The sequence below is a fragment of the Canis lupus genome, chromosome 6 (genome assembly GCF_003254725.2).
Source record: "Canis lupus dingo isolate Sandy chromosome 6, ASM325472v2, whole genome shotgun sequence".
Lineage (NCBI taxonomy): Eukaryota > Metazoa > Chordata > Mammalia > Carnivora > Canidae > Canis > Canis lupus.
In genome coordinates, this window is record NC_064248.1 from 19,728,768 (window position 1) to 19,752,540 (window position 23,773).

The 23,773-nt window shown below is 46.5% G+C and overlaps 1 long non-coding RNA gene across 2 annotated transcripts; it reads left to right on the forward strand.

Moving 5' to 3' along the window:
- The first annotated feature begins 18 nt into the window (after positions 1-18).
- Positions 19-14,882, forward strand: LOC112640004 (uncharacterized). 2 transcript variants are annotated; one of them, XR_003123802.3, is made up of 5 exons: positions 19-826; positions 5,984-6,135; positions 11,356-11,958; positions 12,600-14,536; positions 14,636-14,882. It is a non-coding gene; the product is annotated as an uncharacterized LOC112640004 (long non-coding RNA). The 2 variants fall into 2 exon arrangements; XR_003123801.3 differs by lacking the exon at positions 19-826 and adding an exon at positions 3,484-5,783.
- Positions 14,883-23,773: the final 8,891 nt, after the last annotated feature.

Genomic DNA, 23,773 nt, shown 5'->3' on the forward strand with positions numbered 1-23,773 from the left:
GGAATACATTGACTCACGCCTGCTGACATGCATGCAGCTAGGGAAGAGGGACACCCATCAGGTGTCCAGGGCTAGCTCTCATCTCGTCCTCAGAGATGAAGACTATGAGCCCCCTCGGCTGGGGGAAGATGGCTGTCCAGATAGAGCCAAATTGCATGTGGATTGAATAATGGATGGATGCTAACTTTGCTGATGTCAGGAGGTCCATTCAGTACTGCCCTGGGTGAGGCACACCCTAACGGATACTGGCTCTGTGGGCACAGGCTCAGAACTACCTCCCCTTGGCCTTGGCAGCCTTCCCTTGAGAGGGAGATTGGGCAGCACAGGATGCCAATTCTGTCCTCTCCACGGGACCCTACAAGTCTTGTTTGGTTTTCTCCTGAGCTCTACTTACATCAACCCCTGGGTTAGCATGCCATCGCTGCTCCCACAAATTAGCACAAACTTACCAGCTTGCAAGAACACAAATTATAATTTATTACCTTATGATTCTGGAAGTCAGAGGCCCAAAAATGGTCCTCACTAGGCTAAAATCAAACTGTCACAGGTTGTATGCCTCCTGAAGACTTCAGGTAAGATTCAGTTTCCTAGCATTTCCTAGCTTCTAGAAGCCACCTTCTTCCTTGGCTCCTGGCCTTTCCCCACACATTCAGGCCAGCAGTCACATCACTCTGACCTCTGCTTTGTTACATCGTCACATCTCCTTCTTGGATTCTGACCCTCCTGTCTCCCTCATGTAAGGACCCCTGTGATGGCACTGGGCCCACCTGGATTATCCAGGATACTTCTCCATTTCGCATCTGCAGAGTCCCTTGTGCCATGCAAGGTAATATTTGCACACGTTCCAAGGATTAGAACATGATATCTCTGTGGGGGCTACAATTCTGCTAACTACACCCCCGATCCCATCTTCCCTCTTTATCCTTGCTCCTCAGTCCTGAATCTTTTACTGTTCTTAGTCGTTTATGGTTAAAAAAAAAAATTATTGGGGTCTTGTAGTCTTCCAAAAGCTCCAGCGCTCTGGTTTTTGAAACTCCAAAAGCACGTTTCTCTCCTTTTCCGCTCTAAAGCCCTTCCCTGAGGCTACAGATGTCTCGTGGCCTAAGTTTAACAGAACGACAGGCCATGGGATAAAAAATCAGTAGCAAAGGCGGAAAAGATGTTGATAGATGTGTCACCACATGACCCCGGTGAGGGGACATCCGTCAATCTGACTCCACAGTCAGTCTCCAAAAGTTCATGCTGACAGTTCCTGCAGGAGTCCAGGGTGGCTAAGTCAGAGCCAGGCAAGCATCCTTTTGTTTGCAGACTTTTTGAATATCTACAAAGCATGCGGCATGGTCTCAGGTGAAACAGAATTGGTACCGTCAGAAACACCCTAGGCTGTCCCACCCACCCGCATGGCTGAAACAAAGAAAATAGAAGCTACAGTTGTGGGTGAGGACCCAGGACAGCCAGGGCCCTCCCACTACTGTGGGAAATGTGTGTGCATTTGCACAACCACCACCAAAGGAAAAGATCAGGGTCAGGATCTTCTAGGGTGAACATGCACACACACTAGCACCTGGCATCTTCATGGAAATGTGTACCTGTGAGCACCAAACGATGCATACTACAATGTTCATGGTGGCACTGTTCCTGATGGCCCCACCAGAAGGCCCAAATGTCTACTGCACTGCAAAGGCAAGAATACAGGGGTGTGTGGTCACACAGTGGGATACTATACAGCAAAACTGTCTCAGGCCGTTCAGGCTGACAAAACACCATAGACTGGGGGGCTTCAGCAACAAACATTTACTTCTCACAGCTCTGGAGGCTGGGAAACCAAGGGTTAGGCACAGCAGCTTCATTGTCCGATAAGAGCTCATTTTCTGGTTCACAGACAGCTATCTTCCTCTGTGTCCTCACAGGGCAGAGGGATGGCAGGAGCGATCTATGGGGATTTATTTATTTATTTATTTATTTATTTATTTATTTATTTAATTTTATTTTTTTAGAAAACATTTTATTTATTTATTCATGAGAGACACAGAGAGCAGAGAGAGACAGAGAGAGAGGTAGAGACATAGGCAGAGGGAGAAGCAGGCTCCCTGCAAGGAGCCCATTGTGGGACTCGATTCCAGGACCCCGGGATCACGCCCTGAGCCAAAGGCAGATGCTCTACCGCTGAGCCACCCAGGTGTCCCTCTGGGGTCCCTTTTATGAGGGTGCTAATCCCATTCACCAGGGCTCCACCCTCATGACCTAATCGCCTCCTAAAGACTCTACTTCCACATGCCATCCTATTGGGGGTTAGAATTTCAACATATGAATTTGATGGGGGCACGTTCGGTCCATAGCAAAGAAGACATAAAATAAAATACCGTAAGATTATCATCAGTAAATCTCATAAATAAACTCGTGCAAAAGACAGTAGTCACAAAAGAGGACACAGTCCCTATTCTGTTTATATACATGTCAATATCAAGCAGGAAACATCTTCTGGTGCCTTAGAGCTGACATCGCCACTGAGGTCCTGCTTTCTTCCTTGGACGTGGGCGGGCTTGGGTAAGAGGAGCTTCGAGACCTCTGAGCCTGGCACTTGTTCACAGGACACCCGTCTTTGGAGTCCTGAACAGCTATGTAAGGAATTGGCTAGTCTGAATCTGCCGGGCTGGGGAAACCACACAAACAGAGATGTCAGGGGAGCCCAGCTGTTCGAGTCTTCCCAGGCTGGACGCCAGGCGCGTAAGTGAGTCTCTAATTGACTCCGGCCCCCTGGCCTCTGAGGGGCCCCCGCTGAGACTCAGTAGAGCAGAGACAAGCTGTCCCATTTCTGCCCAGATTGCAGAATTGTGAACAAAATAAAATAAAGCAAACGAACAATAGGCAAAACTACCACTGCGATGTTAGAAGCAGGGAAAGGGGTTACATTTGGAAGGGTGGTGACTGGAAGCAGGGGTAGGAAGGATCTGGGGGCTGGTTACACAAGTGTGTCATTTGTGGAGGTTGGCTGAGCTGTACACCGTTATTTTGTGCATTCTCTTTCCCTATATCCATGTAGATATATAGATATGTATGTACCGTAAATGTTACACTTCAATAAAGTGAGAAAAATACACTAGACAGAGGAAGAGGAGTTCTAGTCCAGGTATAGCCCAGTCTTTGATTTAGACCAAGGACTTTTGATCTGTGTTCCTTGTGTTACCAAGAAATAGAAATTCACTTGCAACTGCCTTAAGCAGAAAAAAAAAAAAAAAAAAAAGGTTCCTTGGGCTCTCTTGTAAATGAAAAGGTCAAGCCTCAGGCATGGCTGGATCCAGAGGTTCAAACAACATGCCCAAGGCTAGATTTCTTATATTCTCTTTCTCTGTTGCTTGGTACTGCTTACACTGAGTTGTTGTGACTCTAAACTGACTTTCCCTGTGGGTTTTCCATCCTCATAGCTCACAGTCAGCATGTCCAGGAGTCATATCTGTTTTCACTGACCCCAAGTGAATCATGTGTACATTCTTGAACCAATTGTTCAAAATTGGGAGATGGAATATTCCGATTGGCCAGGCCAGTGTCATATGTCTACTCCTGGAATCAGGGATGGGGTCACTTATACCCTAATCACATCACTGTGACAGGGGGAGCATGTTTCCCCAAGGGGAGTTAAGGTACTATTCCTGAAAGGGGAACTATAAGCTGGAAAAGCAAACAAATAGAGATCCGTGACATACATTCTGAGCCTTGGTGTCTCTACTGTAAACTGGGTTGAATGCTGATCTCTAAGACCCCCTCTGACACTAAGATTGCATGATTTTGAAACTGAGGCTGAAGGCTTTCTCTTTTTTTAAAAAAGATTTTATTTATTTTTTCATAAGAGACACACAGAGAGAGGCAGAGACATAGGCAGAGGGAGAAGCAGGCTCCATCCCGGGAGCCTGACATGGGACTCGATCCTGGGTCTCCAGGATCATGCCCTGGGCTGAAGGCAACACTAAACCGCTGAGCCACCCGGGCTTTCTTGATGCAAGGCATTGGTGTGGTTTATGGAACTGACCCATGCAGTTCAGACTTACCCTGGTCTTTGACTTCCAGTAATGTATCTCATTGGTTCAAGAGAGAAAGACAAAAGAAATATGTTATCTATCTATCCATCTATCCATCCATCCATCATCTATCTACCTACCTACCTACCCACTTACCTACCTACCTACCTAGAGAGAGAATAACTTTCACATGCTATCTTCCATACTCTTCACTCCTTCTATTTTAAAGATGATGTTAAATGAGGCTCAGAGAAGTTAAGTGACTTGCCCCAAACCACACAGTTGCTGTCAGACCAGCAGCAGATTTAAATCCTGCTCTTTCAAACAATATCAGGCTTTCTGGATCTTGACTTGGCACAATTGACCTTGGGGGCCAAATAATTCCATGTGTGGACAGCTGTCCTCTGCCCTGCAGGGTGCTCAGCAGAAGCTCTGGCCCCTCCTCACGAGATGCCAAGAACATTCCCCACCCCAGGCTGTGACAATGAAAAACAATGAAAAACAGACATTGTCAAACTTTCCCTGAGGGACAAAGTCACCCTGGCTGAGAACCACTGCTACAAATGAATGATGGAAACCAAGGCTTTGTCTCTAACCAGCCAAATGGCTGTTGGGTCAATAGTTCATCTCCCTGAACTCCAGTTTCCTTATCTGTAAAATGGGATCAAAACCCTAATGCCCCCCTTTGTGACACAGGCAGGACATTTAGCCTCCGCCTGGTAGCCCATAAATGGTGACCAAGGCAGTCTCTCTCACCAACTTGGATATAATCTTACAGAGAGAAGTTTTTTTTTTTTTTTTTTTGGCACATTATAGACACTGAATTGCAAATGAGGACAGGCATTTGAGGCTGCTCTGCTTGCCTAATTAGTACAACTCCATTGACAGCCCTGGCTCCTTCAAAGGACGCTCCTTGGGACGTGGGCCCTCTGCAGAGCTGGCTGGGAACTTGGAACAGAGTCAGATGTCCAACATCAAACGTTCTGAAGCTCAGAAATGAGGCCATGTTCTCCAATAGGGAGCTGTCTCTGTAAACGTTCCCATGCTTATTAAATTCCTGCGGTGGCCACTGTAATTGGGCCCGCCTCCCTCACTTGGCTAACCCTGGCTGCACAGCCCAGCACTGGGTTTGTCTCCAAAGCAGAAATCCCAACCAGGAGTGCCCGCATCCGTCTTTCTCAGGTCCCGGAGGAGGACGTCTCCTGTGTGCTCGCCTGCCTTTCCCATCCCTAAGCCAGCTTCATCGACAGCCACAGCTCCTGCCCGAAGGTGCTGGAATGAAGCCGCCCTCCCTGACTGCACATCTTCTGTCCCTCCCTGTCCACCTCCGTGTCCCCTGTGCCCAGCACCTGACCTGACACAGAGTAGCAGATCAGCAAGTGCTGAATGAACCAGTGACTGAATGGTGCTGAGTCTCACCCCCTGACCTCACAATACCCATCAGATGCTGGATCTAGGACCCCAGATACAAAGCCTGGGGACCCAGGTGGCCTCTGCTTCTCCTGAGCTCCCCACCTCATCAGAGGTCACAATTTGATGGTCTGCATGCGACTGCAATTTATCTAGCCAGACTGATGTTTTGAGGAACAGGTCATTGGACTATTTGGGGGTAGGGCTCACATTCCCCAGTTTGTTCTAGTCTCGGTCACTGCAGAGCCACACCTCCAATCATTTTTGCTTCCTGCCAGCAAGGAAGGAAGCAAAAATGATGCCTTAGGCTCCAGGCATCTGAGTTGGGATCTGTGACAGGACAAGATCTCCTCACAGGTAAGGAGGTCCTATTGGACTGTTCTACCTACAATCCAGGTCCCTGAGCCTGGTCCTAGTGTCCACATGGATCTCAGTCCAGCCAGAGTCCAAGGCCACTGTACTGTGGCTATATACAGTGGGCAAGTGTACAACATATACATCGTTTCCTGTCCAGGGTTTCCCACTGCCCTCCTATCCCACCTCCACCTTTCTTCCAGCTGATGATCAACAAGAACTGAAGAGAGACAAGTGAACCTGATCATAAGGGTCCCATAGCAGCTTTCCCTTCACTCTTGACCTTGACTCTGATTCTTCCAAATAGCATGGTCTGAGAGCAGATCTCCCAGAACTATGGAAACTGGCTTCTAGGGTGAGTACCTGACTTCCTCCAGAGGCACAAATACGGCAGTCCTTGAATGATCGGAGGACCCGGTAAGGAGAAGGTGCAAAATGAACTCAGGAATGATTTTTTTCCTTGGGACTCAGTACCTTCCCCCTCTCCCTAGCGGTCCCACTGAAATTCACTTCCAAGCTGGTCACAGAAGGTCATACTCCAGGGAGACCTGAATAATGCCAGGATCACGGTGGGTCAGGAGCAGGGTTGGGACGCCAATGCCACCAGCCATGTGGGGAGGGCATGTGTACGTGCCAAAGACGTTCGGGGCAAACGCTTGGAACCCTTTTCATTTTAAACACTAGAAAGCTCTTTGCACCACATTTTGGGGGGGGGGCTCATTACATCCAACCAACAATAAGATGTGGAAATTCCTTGAGAACAAATTTCCCAGAGTGAAAATGGTTATTGCTCAGGCACAAGGTAAATGCTGCAAAAATCCCATTTTAATGAACTTGAAGGAATGCCAGAATTTCTGTGTCAATGGGAGGGTTATGTCTGTGGAAACAGTGCCCAATATGCATGCAAGGCTTGCTTGATACTCAGGAGGCTGGTTTCTTAGGATAATAAAGAAATGGTATTTGGAAGGCACTCCACTCCAATATTCTTATTTTAGAGGTTGGGAGACAAGACACAAGGGACAGAATCTCGGCACAGATGCTGGAAGGAGTTAGGAAACCTGACTCTGATATGTTGCTCTGTAACCTTGGGAAAATAATATCCTCTGACCATAACTCAGTTTCTCCATCTGCAAAATGAAAAGATTGGAATTTCCCCAAATTGGAATTGGAAGGCTGGAGTAATTTCTAAAGCCAAGTGATCATGTCTATTTAGAAATCCTTGGCTGCTAATGATCTGACCCAGTGTGGTGTCACATTTAAAGGTACAAAGCCTTGAAAAAGAACTGCAGCCTTTGCTCACGCATCATTTGATATTTAATGAATCTTTGTATCCACCCTGCTTTGTCATTAACATCTCCCTTCCCCAATATACACTCCAGGGCACTGAGATTCCAGTTTATCTTTAAATAACTTACCCTGCTTTTGTGACTAACAGAAAGCCATTTACAGCGCTAGAAACAGTTTAGAAGTGTATTCTTTTACATAGAAAAAAAATCCAGATATCAGTAGTTCGTGGTTGATTTGCTGGTTTCTGGAATCATTCGGGATTGTCAGTTTTCTATTCGCGGTCACCGTCACAGTGTTCTAGTCACATTCTACTCAAAGTCCCATCATGGCTGCTGGAGCTCCAGCCCTCGTGGCACATTCCAAGCAAGATGAAAAAGAGCAAGAGGCAAACATCTCTTCCTCCCGAGTAAGTCCCTGTTAAAGAGGTTTCTGGGAAGCTGCACTCAGTAATTTCCACTAGCAGCTCATTGGCCAAGGATCATTACAAAGGGAGGCTTAGAAAAGCAGTATTTTCACTGGGCACATGGTCACACCCTACTTAAAGTAGGGGCTCACAATGAGAGCAAGAGGAGAGAACTGATGCTGTAGGCAACCTCTGCTACATTGCACGCCCCCTCATCTAACTAAGGAGCTTGGCCATCTTGGTCCTTCCATGTTTCCCCCCTTCCATGCTGGGCACAGCCCACAAGACCTGGATCTCCCCGCCATCCCCACCTCAGAAGTGTCAATCTCCTGTTCTGACAATCTTTCCCTTGTGAACTCCAGCACCACAGTTCAGGGGCGCTGCCCTACTTGGACAGAATCTCGCTCCTGGTTGTCTAGCACCCCCTACCCCAATTTTCTCTCGTACCAGAGACTGATCTGTAAGCCACCTTTCATTGTAAGTTCAGTTTACGTCCCCTAAAATGCTGTTTGGACCCTGGCTACAGTCCATTATGAATAATCCGAGTCCTGCTCTGTGAATGGCTACTGGTTTAGAATTCTGGATTCTTATATATATTTTTAAAATATTTATTTATTCATGAGAAACACAGAGAGAGAGGTAGAGACACAGGCAGAGGACGAAGCCCATGGGGAAGCACGATGTGGGACTTGATCCCAGGACCTCGGGATCACGACCTGAGCCGAAGGCAGATGCTCAACCACTGAGCCACCCAGGCATCCCTAGAATTCTGGATTCTTTGTTGCCTCTGTAACCTGGCTCACGCCTGGCTCTCCTTCCCTGGACCTTGCTTCCTGAGCCCCAGCTCAGAGGCTCCCAATGCAGATTGGGCTCTTCTTGACAAATGAACTATGCTTTTACTAACCCTAGGCAGGGCTGGGTCTCATAGATAAATGGCATTTTCTCCTCCACAGATCAAAATCAATAGTGATGCACTAGATAATATAGTTCCACATGAACAATGTCTTTGAGATTGGCTAGGAAACATGTAAAAAGATGTCCCTCCTCTCAGTAATCATGAAAATGCAAAATACAACATCACAGAAACAACCACTTTACAAACTTGCAATTGCAAAACATCAAAAGGTCCAACAATATTAAGTATCGGTAAGGATGTTGAGAAACTCAGCATCTTGCCCACAGCAGGTGCAACTGTAAATTTGAACAACAACTTTGGTAGGCAATTTGGAAATGCATAGTAAAGATGGGAATACGCCATGGCCATGCAATTTCACTCCCAGGTTTATACGTTAAAGAAACTCCTGGGACGCCTGGGTGATTTAGTGGTTGAGTGTGTCTGCCTTCAGCCCACAGGGAGTGATCCTGTAGTCCCGGGATCGAGTCCCACATTAGGCTCCCTGCATGGAGCCTGCTTCTCCCTCTGCCTATGTCTCTGCCTCTCTCTGTGTGTCTCTCATGAATGAATAGATAAAATCTTAGAAAAGAAAACTCTCATATGGATGACATACGGATGTTTGTTGCAATGTTTGCATGGGGATTGCTCTGGGTGCGGAATTGGCTCCCTTAGTGTCTGAAGCACAGAGCATAGACCCCAGTGAATTCTCCAGGTACACTCTATATCTTTCGCTAAGGGGATTAATGATTACGGTGATTTCCTGGTGAAGGAAGCATGTGGCTGGAACAGAGACTGCAGAGCATCCCAAAGAAGAGCACCTGCCAGCTTCTGCATGATTCCTGAGATAGGAAGCTTAAGGGACCCTGGAATGGGTCTCTGTTTTTTATCTAGGCTTTATTAGTCACTTCCAAGAGAACTCATGCACCTGGCTAGTGACTGGATAGTCCCAGAGACGGTCCAGGGCAATTAGACAAGGAGGCAGTGCATAGCAGCAAGTGAAGGGACTGGGGGTTGGGGGGCATGTAGTGGTTCTTGGAGACACTCAGACCATAGCATGCTGATTCTGAGCAGTGACTGGGACAAAGAAAACAAAACCCCATCTTCGGATGACAGGAGCTCAGGAAAATAGCAAGGCCAAGATATAAATGGGACTGTGGCTTCAGGGTCAGTCTTCGGTCCCAGGAAGAGCAAGGATTGCATAAAAATCATAAATTGTTTTCACCTTTATAATAGCTAAGCCCTACTAGGCATTTACTTTGTGTCAGGAACAGTCTAAAGTGCTTTGTCTACTGATATTACTGATTGCACACATATTCAATCCCAACTTGGGCCTTATTAACAGGTCTGTGATTTTGTTCGGAATGGGCAATGTACACAGAAAAAAATATTCCCAGGATTTCCTGTGGCTAAAGAGGCCACGTGATACAGTCCAACCAATGAGATGAGGAGGGAGGTCCACTTGATGGTGCCTCCAGGAAAGCTGGTCTTTTGCCCTTCCCTCTATCTGCCTGGAATGTGGATATAATGGTCAGGATGCAGCAGTCATCTTGTGATCAGGAGGGAAAGAAACTCATGCCAAGAACGGCAGTGCAGGAAAAATAAAAGAACTTGAGCCTTACAGGTTGATGGTGTCATGTACTGCCTACCTCTGTGTTTCTTATTTAATCAGAAAAATCTACCTTTTTTGGTAAGGCCCCTGTATCACCAGATAAACACATTATCTAAAGACATACATGATCTCATGTCATCCTCACAGCAAACTTGTGAGATAGGTACTCTCACAGTTACCATTTTACAGATGAGGACAATAAAGCTCAGAGCGGTTAAACTGGCTGGTAGAAGGATCATGGCTGGACATTTCTGTCTCATTGTTAGTTCTTCTATATTACTTGGCTCCTCTGCCTCTTCACCCTACACTGAGATGGGGTTTAATCTAATTCTCATGGGCTGGGTCAACAGGTAGCCTATGGGCAAAGTAATGAGGGGAAGAAGGCTAGAGGTTACATAGACATTCTCGATTCCATCCTGAGAGGCATGAAAACTGACATTGGAAGTCCCACTTATTACTTCTTTCCATGGTTAGCACCTGCTAGGTAGCAGATGCCCTCAGGGAGTCCAAGAGTGGGGACGCTTGGTGGGGGGCTCCAGGTAAGAAGCATCCACTCATCCCTTCAGCTGCACAGAATGAGCAAATGAGCAGCCATCGAGCAGCAGCTATTGAACTCAGGACACCAAGGAATCAAGAATGAGAATAAAGAGAGGGTCCAGAGTGGAGGACAAATCAGACTCTCTCGGGCAAGCAGCTGGAGCACATGTTTCTCAATAATCCATGAACAATTATCCGGAGAGGCTGATTATTAAGAAAACCTCCATGGGAGTGGTGGATAGAACATGTGTTTCTGCCTCTCACTCCATTCACCCCAGAGAAATGAGGACACCATACCCAGAGGCCATGGGGCAACAGACTCAGCCATGATTGGGTACCTCACACAAGGGTAGAGGGGGAGATACCTCTGAGTTTTGAATCCTGGGGTCCTCACTTAATAGCATTCTGACTTATAAAGGAGTCATTTAACATGTCCAATTACTGGTTATTGACTTACATGTCTTCCTGAGGATGGGAAAATAATATGTGGCCATCCCTGGCATGTGTTGGGTGCCCAGATTGTAAAAGTGCTTCTGCTTTCTTCCTGTGTGTGAGCCTGAAACATGAAAGGAGATGCTTCCTTGTTCCTTCTTTCCCAAAAGATCCACGTGGCTCCCCCAGAACACACACCAGAGCCTGCCATTTGTGCCAGACATTCAGTGCTTTACAGTCGTCATGGTTTTAAATGTTCCCATAAGCCCTTTGAAGGAGGGATGAAAAGGAAGCCACGGTTCAGGGAAGTTGGAAGTAATTTGTCCTTTGGCACAAGGCTCGTAGGTGGTAGAGCTGGATTTGGATTCCAGTGCTTGACCTTTAACCACCACGATCTTCTTCTTCCCATCAGGAACCCAGAAACTGAGCATCAAATCCAATTTGGACACCTAGACTCTAGCACTTCATTGATCAAACGTAGAGTGAACACACGCTGGATGGGGTGTCAGGGTCTATGAAGAGATGGCCAGGCAGCGGGAACGCTGCTGGGATGGGCTCTGTGTCTCCTGGAGTCATGTTTTTCCCCCCTACCCCTTCCCCTACCACCTCTTTCCTGTCTTCCTGCCTTTCCTCTTTCTCTCCTCAATTCTGCCTCCCTTTCTCTCTCTCTCTCTCTCTCTCTCTCTCTCTCTCTCTCTCTATCTCTATCTCTATCTCTATCTCTCTCTCTCTCTCCCTCTCTTCCAAAAATACTTAGGAGCATTTTCTGCTTGGTACTAAAGTCCTGTTTGTGGTGCTGGAAGACTCACAGCAATGAAGAAGGTGTTTCATACAATTTAAAGATTCTTTTGATGGCCGGGCACAGCACACTGGCACTTGGCGAGATGAAAGGCAGAGGTCTTTCTTACTCACAGCTCCATGGGAGACAAGTCTGCCAGGCAGGACGACGTGGAGATGCATGGGGACAGGGGAACAGCAAGCCAGAGCGACAGGGGAAGCAGCTTGAGTCTGGCAGGTGGGGTGGGACGAGCTCTGTTTCTTGGGCTCCCTGGGGGTTTTGGTGGGCTCTGGGAAACAGGGGCTGTCCCTAGCTGCCCAGAGCCTGGCCCCAGGGCAATTAGGATGGGTGCCTAGAGCATCTGTCTTTTAAGGGAAGTGTTGAAGTGTGAACTTAATTAGCTGCTTAAGAATGACTGGCCACTGGGTAAGGGCCAAAACCGGGTGAAGAAAGCACAGTGAAAAGCTATATTGCAGGTACCGTCCCTGCCTATTACAAACTTACTACCTAGTGGCAAATGCTAACAGCAAAAGCCATCACCTCCTAGAGACAGGCTTGCCTAGTGCTTCATAAATCAGGTCCTAAAACCAGTTCTACCCCCGGCCAACCCCTGTTCCTCTGAACGTGTGCTGTGTGAGCTTATCCAAGACACTCAGCCTGTCTGCATCTCAGCTTTGCCTTCTGAGCATTGAATGGGTGGACGGGGATGATAGAATGGTCCCTGTCTCATAGGGTAGGTGTAAGGAGGAAACGAATTAATGTAATAAAGCACTTAGAAGAATTCCCAGCAAAAGGCAAAGACTCGGTAAGTGCGAGTTGCTCGCTCGCATAAGTATGATTGCCACATGGTAACCAACCTGTAATGCGTGTTCTAACAGAAACACTCACTGAAGGCTAAACCAGCAAAGAGTGAAGGCAAAGAGTGACATTCAGAGTGAGCAGGCTGCAACGACGGGTCCGTCTGTCCCAAGTCCTGGCCGAGCTGGCCAGAGTGGGTCCTGCCAGCTGAAGACCCAGCGGTGGAGCAGACTGGTCCTCAGGGCCACGTGGAACCAGTCCTTGGAAATCCATGACCGCTGGCAGGGGAGGATGGACTAGAGCCCCCATCTAACTCCACCTGGGGAAGGTGGGGACCCCCTGAAGACCTGGGAGAGGGGTTTGGGAGGACGAGATGCTCACACACGGACAACACGGATGCTTTATGCAGAGGCAGCTTGAACGGTTTCTTTTATGGAGTCATCCGTGGGCTACTGAAAGCCCCCTCAAGCCACATTGCTTGAAAATCCACATGAGCATCTCTACTTAATTACTTTTGTTGGCAGGTGCATTTTCTCAGAATTAAGGCATTATGTCCCCCAAGAGGGATTACATAATAACTCCTGGAGGATGAACTACACGGATTAAAGGGGATTGTTAAGATCCAAGTGTAGTCCCAAGTTGCCATTGTTCTGTGGAGGAAAATATGATCACCCAGGACATAGACCATTAGAGAAAAGTTAGCTGACATCTAAGCAGAACCCAAGTGCATATCCCTCCCACTGACTCTTGGCAACACCCAGCGGATCTTCGTGGATATTCATACATGTTGTCTAAGGTGTGGATGATACGTTGACCCGGCATGCTTTTTGTCCAAATTTCCCGGGACAGTCTTAAGAAGTTCTTTCATTAATTCACTGATGGGTTATTTTAGTCAATAAACACCTACGAAGAATTGTATTGTGCGTGATAGACCCTCAAGACACCACAATAATCAGAGCCCCGACAACAGAGACTTCCTAGCGTGGAAGGGCAGACAGACATGACACAAAGAGGCACGTGGTTGAGTGCACACAGCATAAGGGTTAGCTTCAGGTAAGAGTGGATCAATGTGGGCTTGGTCCTTCTGTATCTCCATGTCTTACTGTGCTTTCCTGTGACCAGCTCTACTCTTAGCCACTTTATGATCATGCAGTGTCCCCCGGTAGCTTCTGGCTGACACGGATCTACCTGGTTTAGCCATTCCCATGGAGTGTCTCTCCTCGTTCCTGTAAAAGGCTGACTGTCCTTGGATGGACTCCATTGAGGGGTGGAGTGGAGGGTGATACTGGCTGCTTGGGCTCGTTCTGCATTACACGGCCTCCCCAAGAGCTCAGAAAGAAGGGGTATGGTCAGTCCCACTTATACTGCTGGATACAATGTGTTTAGAACTGGGTGGCTGGCTGATTCTGTCCATTAAGTGTCTGCCTTTGGCTCAGGTGATGACCTCAGGGTCCTGGGATGGAGCCCCAAGTCGGGTTCCTTGCTCAGACCTCTGCCTCTCCCTCTTGCTCTGCCTCTCTCCTTCTGCAAAGGCTCAGTCTCACTATCAAATAAATAAATAAAATCTTTAAAAAATAAATAAAAAATAAAATAAAAGCTGGTTCCCTAAAAAAGTGGGGCACAACTCCCAGCTTGCCATGCAAAGATATCTACATTAACAGGTACAGGGAAGACCTTCTGGGGAATGGCCATGGGGTCCTTTGTGAGCGCCTGGCTCCTGCCTGCCATTTTTTTAATCTTGTCATCCTCATTGGCCAACTCTACAAGTGGCTGTTCCTCATCTCTGTCTGACACCTGTCACCCCTCCTCCCAGCCTGACCCACTTGTTGGGATTCAAGCTTGTGACACCGATCGAGTCTTGCTCCTATTAACACCTGTGCAACCATTCTAATGCAATGCTGAGTGGATCCAGGGTGACACCAGGACAGTTCCCAGTGGTGTGAGCAATGGTTTGACATTACTGGGAGTCATCCCATCACACAACGTTGCTTGGGGTAAAAACAGCAGGAATGTAAAGGTGATTAGTTTCTTAATCTTTTTTTTTTTTTTTTTTTTTTTTTTTTTAGTTTCTTAATCTTTTCAACAAAAATTCATGGATCTCTATTCCCTTTTCCAGAAAAAAAAAACATGGTGCCATGTTATGTGCCAACTTTTATATCCCCAAACAGCATCCTTTGGAGCAACTCTAAATACTGTAACTGGGCAGCCCAGGTGGCTCAGCGGTTTAGTGCCACTTTCAGCCCAGGGCGTGATCCTGAAGTCCCAGGATCGAGTACCGCGTCAGGCTCCTGCATGGAGTCTGCTTCTCCCTCTGCCTGTGTCTCTGCCTCTCTCTCTCTCTCTCTCTTTCTCTCTCTATGTATGTCTCTCATAAATGAATAAATAAAATCTTTTAAAAAAGAATACTGTAAATAATACAGCACATATAGAATGGATCAAGTGCATTAAATAAAAAAATATTTAATTATTCATGACACATGTTAAGGAATGGTAGGGAGGGGGAGGCTTTACTCAAGACCACCGCCAAAGGCAGAGGGACCACTGCATGGGGCTTTGCAGTGTGGGGAGAGATTGGACTCAACTCCAAATACGACCAGGAAAAGGAGGGATGTAGAGACAAGGAGCAGGGTGGGGTCAGTGGTAACCAAATTACATCAAGGGAAAGGGGACTGGGGTCTGGTTACATGACTTCACAGGGTTCTTGCTGACAGCAGCCCAGGCTGGTCAGATGTCACCGGGGGATGAGGTGGAGGGCAAGGAGCCTCCTCACACATCTAGGGCAGGGGATGCTGGCTAACCTGACTTAGCAGGAGTCTTGCCAAAATTAGTGCAGAGATGACCCCGAAGCCCAAAGGTCAGGGCCTCGTCCTGGAGAGTGCTCAGAGGAGCCTGGGCGGAGCTTGCCCAAGGAGAGAACCTTTATCATGCGTATCTCAAGTGCTAGTACCTCTGTTTCAAGTAAGGTTGTCCTTTGGGGCCCTTTGGAGTAAATCAAATTGGACCGGTTCTCAGAAATGTAGGAAATGGTATCCTTCAACCCTAAGGCTGTTCCACATAGAGAGAAAAAGAATATTTTGCAATGCAAGAGTGATTCACAAAGATTTTATAAATCCCAGAATTAGAACCTCCCCTCCCCTCTCCCATTTCTGAACAAAAGGCTTGGAGAAGTTTCTGATAATTATTTTGGGGTCAAGCCAGGAGAAGTGCTCGACATTCCTTAATTTGCATCACAAATGAATGAGCCAGGACCCCCGCGGGGGTGCTTCAAGACCCAAGCCAGTCATCAGAAATCCTAACTGGTCTGGGTTGCATTCAGTGGATGAAGGACTTAAGTCTGCTCCCCCTTTTCAGGTGTGTGCCCTGGTCTGCTGGGAGCTGTGGCTGGGAGCTCAAAGTTACAGAGCCTCCAGCTAGCAGTGGGGCATTCTAAGGCAACTAGCTGGAAACAAAGAAAGCAAAAGGCGAGACTTGAAGCCAGCAGAGACTGAGCAAGTCAGATCCCAGGCTGAGAGCGGAGGCAGGAGCCCAGGTAGGTATACGGTCACCGGGTCCCTGCCAAGGTTGCTTATTAGGCTCCTGTTGGCTCATATAACACCCCCGACTCCTGATTCAAAGACACATGTTTTCCCACACGTGGAGGCTTCTGCATTGGGACCTCGCTAACAACTGATGTATGTATTTGATGTGATTAGATTTGTGTACGTGTTTTGATCTGTTGTTTGCTTTCCCCTGAAAAGCTATTAATAAATCCATGGCGCATCTTAAAATAAATGGTGTTTCAGAACTCGAGTGCGCGGTATTTCTGGAGCGGGCAGGAATGTGCAATCTCGACCAGATTAAACTCCTTAGCGCCTCCAGCTCTATCACTTTTTATGTCCTATCTCTTCCTCTATCCATCCATCTATTTAGTAGAAACTGAGGAAAGTTACTTAACATTTCTGTCAGTTTCTCTGCCTCAAAAGGGCAGTCGTTGGGAGTCAATGAAATACTATGATGCTCACATACAGCACGTCAACAGTGCCTGGTACAAAACAAGGCTGTAGGGGTATTGAACTCTTCCACTCATTCACTCATTCACTCATTCATTCATTCACTATTTATTCAAAAGGGACACAGAGAGAGGCAGAAACATAGGCAAAGGGAGAAACAGGCTCCCTGCAGGGAGCCCAATGCCAGACTCCATCCTGGGACCCCAGGATCATGTCCTGAGCCAAAGGCAGATGCTCAACCACTGAGCCACCCAGGCGTCCCTGCCATAGTCATCTTTACTAGGCTACACCCTGTGGCCAGATGGACAAACCTCCCACAGATTGGGTTATGTCCACCAATGACCCTGGGGCTGTTGGTGAGGGTCCCAAGCTTCCCATGGTTTCTGATGCCATTATCTGACACTGCCTCAGCCCGGCGAGCTACTCTCACTCTTGGAAGAGTAAAATTCCCATTGGCAATACCCATGAAGCTGTGTTCTAGAAGCTCAGGCGAGTCTCTGTGGCCCCACATACTTCTGCCTGGGAACCATGGAATGTAATGTACACGATGGAAGAAATGGTTCATATGTTTTATTCAGTATTGAATGCCCAACACCCAGAGCTATGGCTAGCACATTGTCAGCATTCAATATATTTGTTGAATGAATGAATGAATGAATGAATGAATGAGTGAATCTATAAAAATCATCTCTGAAGGTATAGATGTAAATTTCTGCTTTTTTTTTTTCTGTGAGGGAAGGAATATTTCAGAGTTTGTCTCTCTGTGAGGATTTTCTGGGAGTTCAGTAATCCAAAAAGTGAGCAAGGACAGGAATTTGCATAGCTGCATGTGTGGTCTGTATTTATGTACAAATGCTGGTATTTGCACACACATGGGAGCACACAGCAAGTAAATGCATGATTTGCATAAATGCAGAGTGGGGATCCATGCATATGCATATATATCCACTTGCCTCCTACAAATAAATGGTTGTATGTGCACGCATGGTGAGTTTACTTTTGAGGTGTGTGTGTGTATATGCATACGCATGCCTTCCCATGTGGCTCTGTGTGTGCCTGGATCTGCAAACCATGTCAGGCATATAGCTGTCCCGATCCATGCATCAATGTGGAGATGTGCATATCTATCCACATGTGTTTGCCCACACATGCACGGATACACCTTTGTGGGTGTGTGTTGTGATAGAGAAGTAAATTCTCTATATGTATGTTTGCTGATACGGTTCATAGTAAATGGGGGAAAGCCATTAGGCAAGGTCGAGAGATTTCTACCTTGAGGTCTACTCTTGCACACCATTTTTCTGTTTCCCTGCACTCAGCCAGAACAGATAAAATTATAGGGACTTTCTAGAGTGATAGGGGAGGTCCCTGGGTTTTAATTTCCTAGAATTTGCATCCAAAGGCTTGGAGGAAACTGAAGCACAGAGCCTTACACTGGAGTCAGACTGCCTGACCTTGATTCCCAGCTCTGGCTGCTACTATGCCTCAGTTTGAGCATCTGTAAGATAGGGATAATATAGTACCCCCTCATAGTTTCTGGGAGAAGAAAAAGAGTTAATATGTGCAAGCACATAATAAGGACTAGATAAGCATTGTCAATTTTTGCTTGGACCAGACAGACTGAGAGTTATTTTCTTATTCCTGGAAACAAAAGGTCACCTCGATTTTTTAAAAAGATTTTATTTATTTATTCATGAGAGACAGAGAGAGAGGCAGAGGGAGAAGCAGGCTCCCTGCAGGGTCCCTGATGCAGGACTTGATCCCAGGACCCCGGGATCATGACCTGAGCCAAAGGCAGATGCTCAACTGCTGAGCCACCCAGGCATCCCACCTCAATTATTTTTACCCATGTAAAACTTGTATATATTTACTCTAGACAATTTGGAAAATACAGATAGGCCAATATGAGAAGAAAGAGATCTTACAGTCTCTCTGCACTCAGATAAACACTGTTCATGTTTGAAAGGATTCCCATTTGGGTACCTCTAAAAATGTGTTTTAGCATAGGTGGATTCTTATCCCCTAACTGTCCTGTAGGACACTGGTGGCCCCCAGTGCAGCATGCTTCGGGAATTTCTACCCTGTGTGGTCTGGTCCTGTGTCTCAGAATGTGGCCAAGTGGAGCTATGTCAATTCCAGGCCTAAGCCTTTAGAAATCTGGGCAGCTCCCACATTAGCTTTCTTGGGACCTCCGAGCAGCCACACAAGAAGCATGCCGATGCTGCTGGAGAAATCACAGGGAGAGAGGAGCTCAGTCTTTCCAGCCTCCAGACTGAGACCAGTCCCTACCTGCACTGGCCCTGTGAATATACCCATACAGAAGACCACCAGCAAGACCCACAGAAGAACCATCTGACTGAGCCCAGCCTGGTTTGCAGAATTGTGAAAATGCCATCGATTGCATGAAACATAATTGTTATTTGAAGCCGTTATGTTTTGAGGTCGTAGTTTTTTACATGCTAATAATTAACGGATAATCATTCCATTTTATACTTGCATTTTAAAGTTTAAAATCAGAACATATTTCTATGTAATTATATTGTGGTCAGAGTGAGTTCCAGAGCAGATGGCCTTGGTCTTAATTCTGATTTCACATATTTGCTGTGACTTTGAGCAAATTATTTCACCTTATCTATGAAATGGACTTGATAAAAACCTTGTAGATTTGGGGGGAATTAAAGAGCTGATATATGTAAAATACAGTGCCTGAAACCTAGTTAAACATGAAACAGGTCCATATTTCACCCAACCATTTTTTAATGGCCATGAAACGAGACGAGTACGTCAAAATGTCGCCTATTTCCTCCTATTGGGCATTTATGCTGTTTCTAGTTTTTAGTACCATAGAAAATGCAAAGCAAAAATCTCCATTTCCATTTTTTCAAAGGAATGAGGCCGAGGAAGAAGACCAAGTGACTTGCTCAGGTCACACAGTGGAGCTGAGGTTAAAAATCTCACCTTGTTCCTAGGGCTACGCTTCTTCTTGTACCCAGCAGGAGCATTTACCAACCCACCTGCATGCTGGTTTTGTCTACTGCCACTGGCATTGTATTATAACCCTGTTTCCCTGGAGACCAGAGTTATCATAGGCAAGGAAAGATTTTTTGACATGCTAATTTTGGGAAGACAGTGAACATGCTAAACTTCCCGACTCTGTTTGCTGCAGTCTTCTCTGTCAGGGATTGGCATGTTGAGACTGGCAAGAGCATCTCCTGCTTATGGACGGACCAGAGCCAGAGATGAGAAATGGTGTTATATGGTGCAATGTAATAGACTTGACTGCTGGCTTCCAACAGTGCTGCATTTGAATTTTAGTTCCCCACTAGATGATCAAAGGCAAGTTTTTTACCTAAGACTTAGTTTCCTCTTCTGTGAAATACTGGTTCTTCTTTCTCTTCCCCCACCCCCACGCCCCCAACTCTCCTGCATTCTTGCCAGGAATTACAGGAGATAATTGATGTAAAGTGCCTGACCCCAGTGCTCAAGACAGAGTCATTATCCTTGGATTCTTGGTATTAGTTAGGGAACCTCTAAGGAAGGCCAAAGAAATTTTCATCTTCCTGGCCTGGAGAAAGTATAGTTCTAGGAACAGAAAACCATTTGGATTCAAAATTTCAACTTCCCCTGGTGCTCTCTGAGGCGCCAGAAAAAATGAAAATAAAAAGTAAATAAAAATTATTTCTACAAATGGGAAGGCTTAGGGAAGATGGTTCATGCCAAATCATCAGTAAATGAAAATTGTGACTCCCAACACAGCAACCTACCCAATATCAATTTCCTTTCAACAACCACTGAACTTTTGCATATGGCGCTCAAAGTCAGAATCCTCCCAAATGAGCAGAGGCGCTAATGTAAGGGGGATGCAGGAGGTCATGTCTATGGTGGTTGCTACCGTGAGCCCCTCATCTCTTGGCTGGTCTTCTCCAGCACCCCTTTCATCTCCTTCAGAAGAAGATGTCATCGTATCAATCAATGTCCAGCCATTGCCAGGAGTAACTTTATCTCTGTAGGAGTTGGGCAACCTTAAGCTGGCAAAGTAGCCTACTTCCATTCTTTCTGAGATGGATTCATATTGATAGATGGTCATGTTGGTAACTTTTCATTTCTTTTTTTTTTTTTTTAATTTATTTATTTATGATAGTCACAGAGAGAGAGAGAGGCAGAGACACAGGCAGAGGGAGAAGCAGGCTCCATGCACCGTGAGCCTGACGTGGGATTCGATCCCGGGTCTCCAGGATCGCGCCCTGGGCCAAAGGCAGGCGCCAAACCGCTGCGCCACCCAGGGATCCCGGTAACTTTTCATTTCATTTCTTCCTCTCTGAATCTTTCCTGACAGCTTTGTCAGCATGGAGCTCCATCATTAAATTCAGGTGCCAATAAAAAGCAGTTTTAACAAAGGTTTTTGAGCTTTGCTGAGAATACCATCATTCTTTTCTTTTTTCCTTCTTTCCTTCTTCCTCTTGGCTTCTCTCTGCCCCACCCCCACCACGTTCCTTTCCTCTTGCCTTCATTTCCTTCAAACATATATGGGCATTTTTTAATGTGCGAAATCATATATTGAATGCAGGGTATGTAGATTGATTTACATATAAGGGACAGTCTCTGCCCTTCAGCTGTTCACAGACTCAAAGGGTGAAAACAAGTAAAAAATAAATATTTATCATCAATTGCCACAGAATGCTGTTTAATAAAAGGTTGGCTTATGACCACAAGTGTTTGTTCTCATGTTTGCAGGCTGGTTAGGGCTGGGCCCAGTTGGTCATTCATGCTGTGGGTTGCCGATCAGCTGTGTTTGGCTACAGGCTGCTCCCCATGTATTCACTTCGGAGGCAGACTGAAGGACCAGGAGCTACCTAGAGCCTTCTCTTCCCCCAGTGGATTATAGGAGCACAAGACTGCAAGCCCAACCATACAAGCACAGTCAACCCTTTTCCTGTGTCATACCCACTCCCATCCCATTGCCTGAAATATGTCAGTGTCATGGGGGCAGGTATCTATACTCTCTACACACAGTGGGATGGGAAGACAGTGAATATTTGCTGAAAGAAAAATGTCCCAAACCATCACAGGAGGGATAACCAAGCTGACAGAGATAGCACAGAGCATTCATGGAGTGCAAAGGCAGAGGACCTAAACCAGTATAATCAGGGAAGACATCCTGGAGGATGTGAGCCATCAGCTGAGCACTTAGAATTTTAAGAAATGAATTGGATGGACTTATAGGATTGAACTATCTATTCAAGGCAGAAGGGGCTGCCCATTTGAAAGTTTAAGAATCAGAGATCCCAGAGCCCATTTGCTAGCTAGTGTGTTGAGCCCCTGGGTAGGTAAAGGAAGACAGAGATTTTTGGATACAAGGGAAAGGTCAGATTTCCAGGCATGTCTTAGAGGACGGACCTTGAAGGGATCTGATAGTCAGAGGTGATAGCAAGGCAGAGAAGGGTGTTACACCGGGGACAGACTAGTCATAACTGCATCTTCGAAGTTCACATAGAAGTGGCTATGGATGATGGATGGAAAAATGACAACCTAAAGGTGGGGGGGGGGACCAGTTAGGGCCACTGTTGTTGACCTACAGGTGAGGGATGCTAAGGGCTTGGGAGGGGAAGGGACAATAGGATGAGATGTTTAAGAGATAGGATGTTCAGGACATAGAAGACGAGGAGAATGGGGAGGGAAGGAAGATTATGAGGTATCTGTGGCTACCACAGGTCTTCTAATATGTCAGCAGTGCTACTACTTGTCCCACAAGGGCTCAGCGAGATACCAGGAAACTGAAGATGGACATAAAGGGGACAAACTGAATGGTGCAAACTAGAGTCTGGAAAACTGACATTGTTCAGGGGCATGTTCCTTGATGGGATTGCAAAAGGAAATGAACATCTCAGAAGGAGAGCCACGATTCCCATCAAGATTCATAGAAAACTCATCCCATCCCTTTCTCAGCAGAGCTCTTGGTTGTTGGGGAAGGACTGGGTTTTCAGATGCAGACACACAGGGCTCTGAACCTAACAGTTCTGTGGCTTTGAATAATTTTTTTAAAGATTTTATTTGTTTATCAGAGAGAGAGCGGCGAGAGAGCACAAGCTGGGGGGGGGGGGCGCAGAACAAGAGGGAGAAGCAGGCTCCCCGCTGAGCAGGATGCACAATGCAGGGCTTAACGCAGGGCTGGATCCCAGGACCCTGAGATCATGACCCCAGCTAAAGGGAGATGCTTAAATAGGATAGTGGATATAAAGAATCATCAGGGCCTGATGAAGAGTCAACTCTCAACAGCTAAGTGGTTTACATGAATTACCTCATTTCCCCAAAACAACTCTATAAGATGGAAACTGTTATTCTCAGCACCCACATTTTATAGAGTAAGAAATGAAGTGCAGGGTCATTGCCCAGGGTCTGCAATCCCATTGGTGGTAGAACCAGGATCTGGACCCAGGAAGTCTGACCCAGAGATGGCACATTTATCCACCACGTTCCATGGCTTTCCCACTTGCTCTTTGTGGGTGAGAGATCCGCATCTCTCTTTGCCTCAAGATCCATGCACTGGGCTCTGCTCCATGCTCTCCCTGCTTCCCTGTATCCGGCCCCCACAAGCAGCCCCAGGAGCCTACAGGTGACAGCAAAGTTAACAGAGTAGGCTGACACCAGTTAGTGTTTGGTGAATGAACGAATGAAATGAGAAAGCCCAGGACTTGGAGTTTCAGAAACTGGCTGTGAGTCAGAAATGTGGGAGCTGGTTGTTGAGCTCAGGTCTATCTATCTGGTACATAACCCTGGATAGGTCCCAAGGTGGTCACCCTGTAGGTCTACAAGGCTGAAAGTTTCCGATACTGCTGTTGTTTCAACAAAATCAGACTTTGTGGGAAATTTTTGAAAGTCTTTCTTTCTCTAAAAGTTTAATCATCATACAGAGAGAACAAAGGATGAAGGCAGGGAAGTAACAAGTGCTGCTCTGGAAACACTCACTGTCTCACTCTTGACTCCATAAATAAATGTTCTCATATTAAGCAGACTTCCATTTTCTTGGAAAATGCTCCATTTGTATGCAGACACAATATACTTGCACAAAGCACTGTTTCTCAATGTTTATAAGGGAGCCTCTAAACTTTGTGGGGAAAAGCATGGTTCTGGAGTCAGAGACACTGGTGTTTCTATCCCGGATTCAACATTAGTAGCTGTGGGACCATGGAAAAGTTACTAAACCTTTTGAGCCTCAGTTTACCTATTGGTAAGATGACCGTAAACACACAGTGTCCACGTGATAT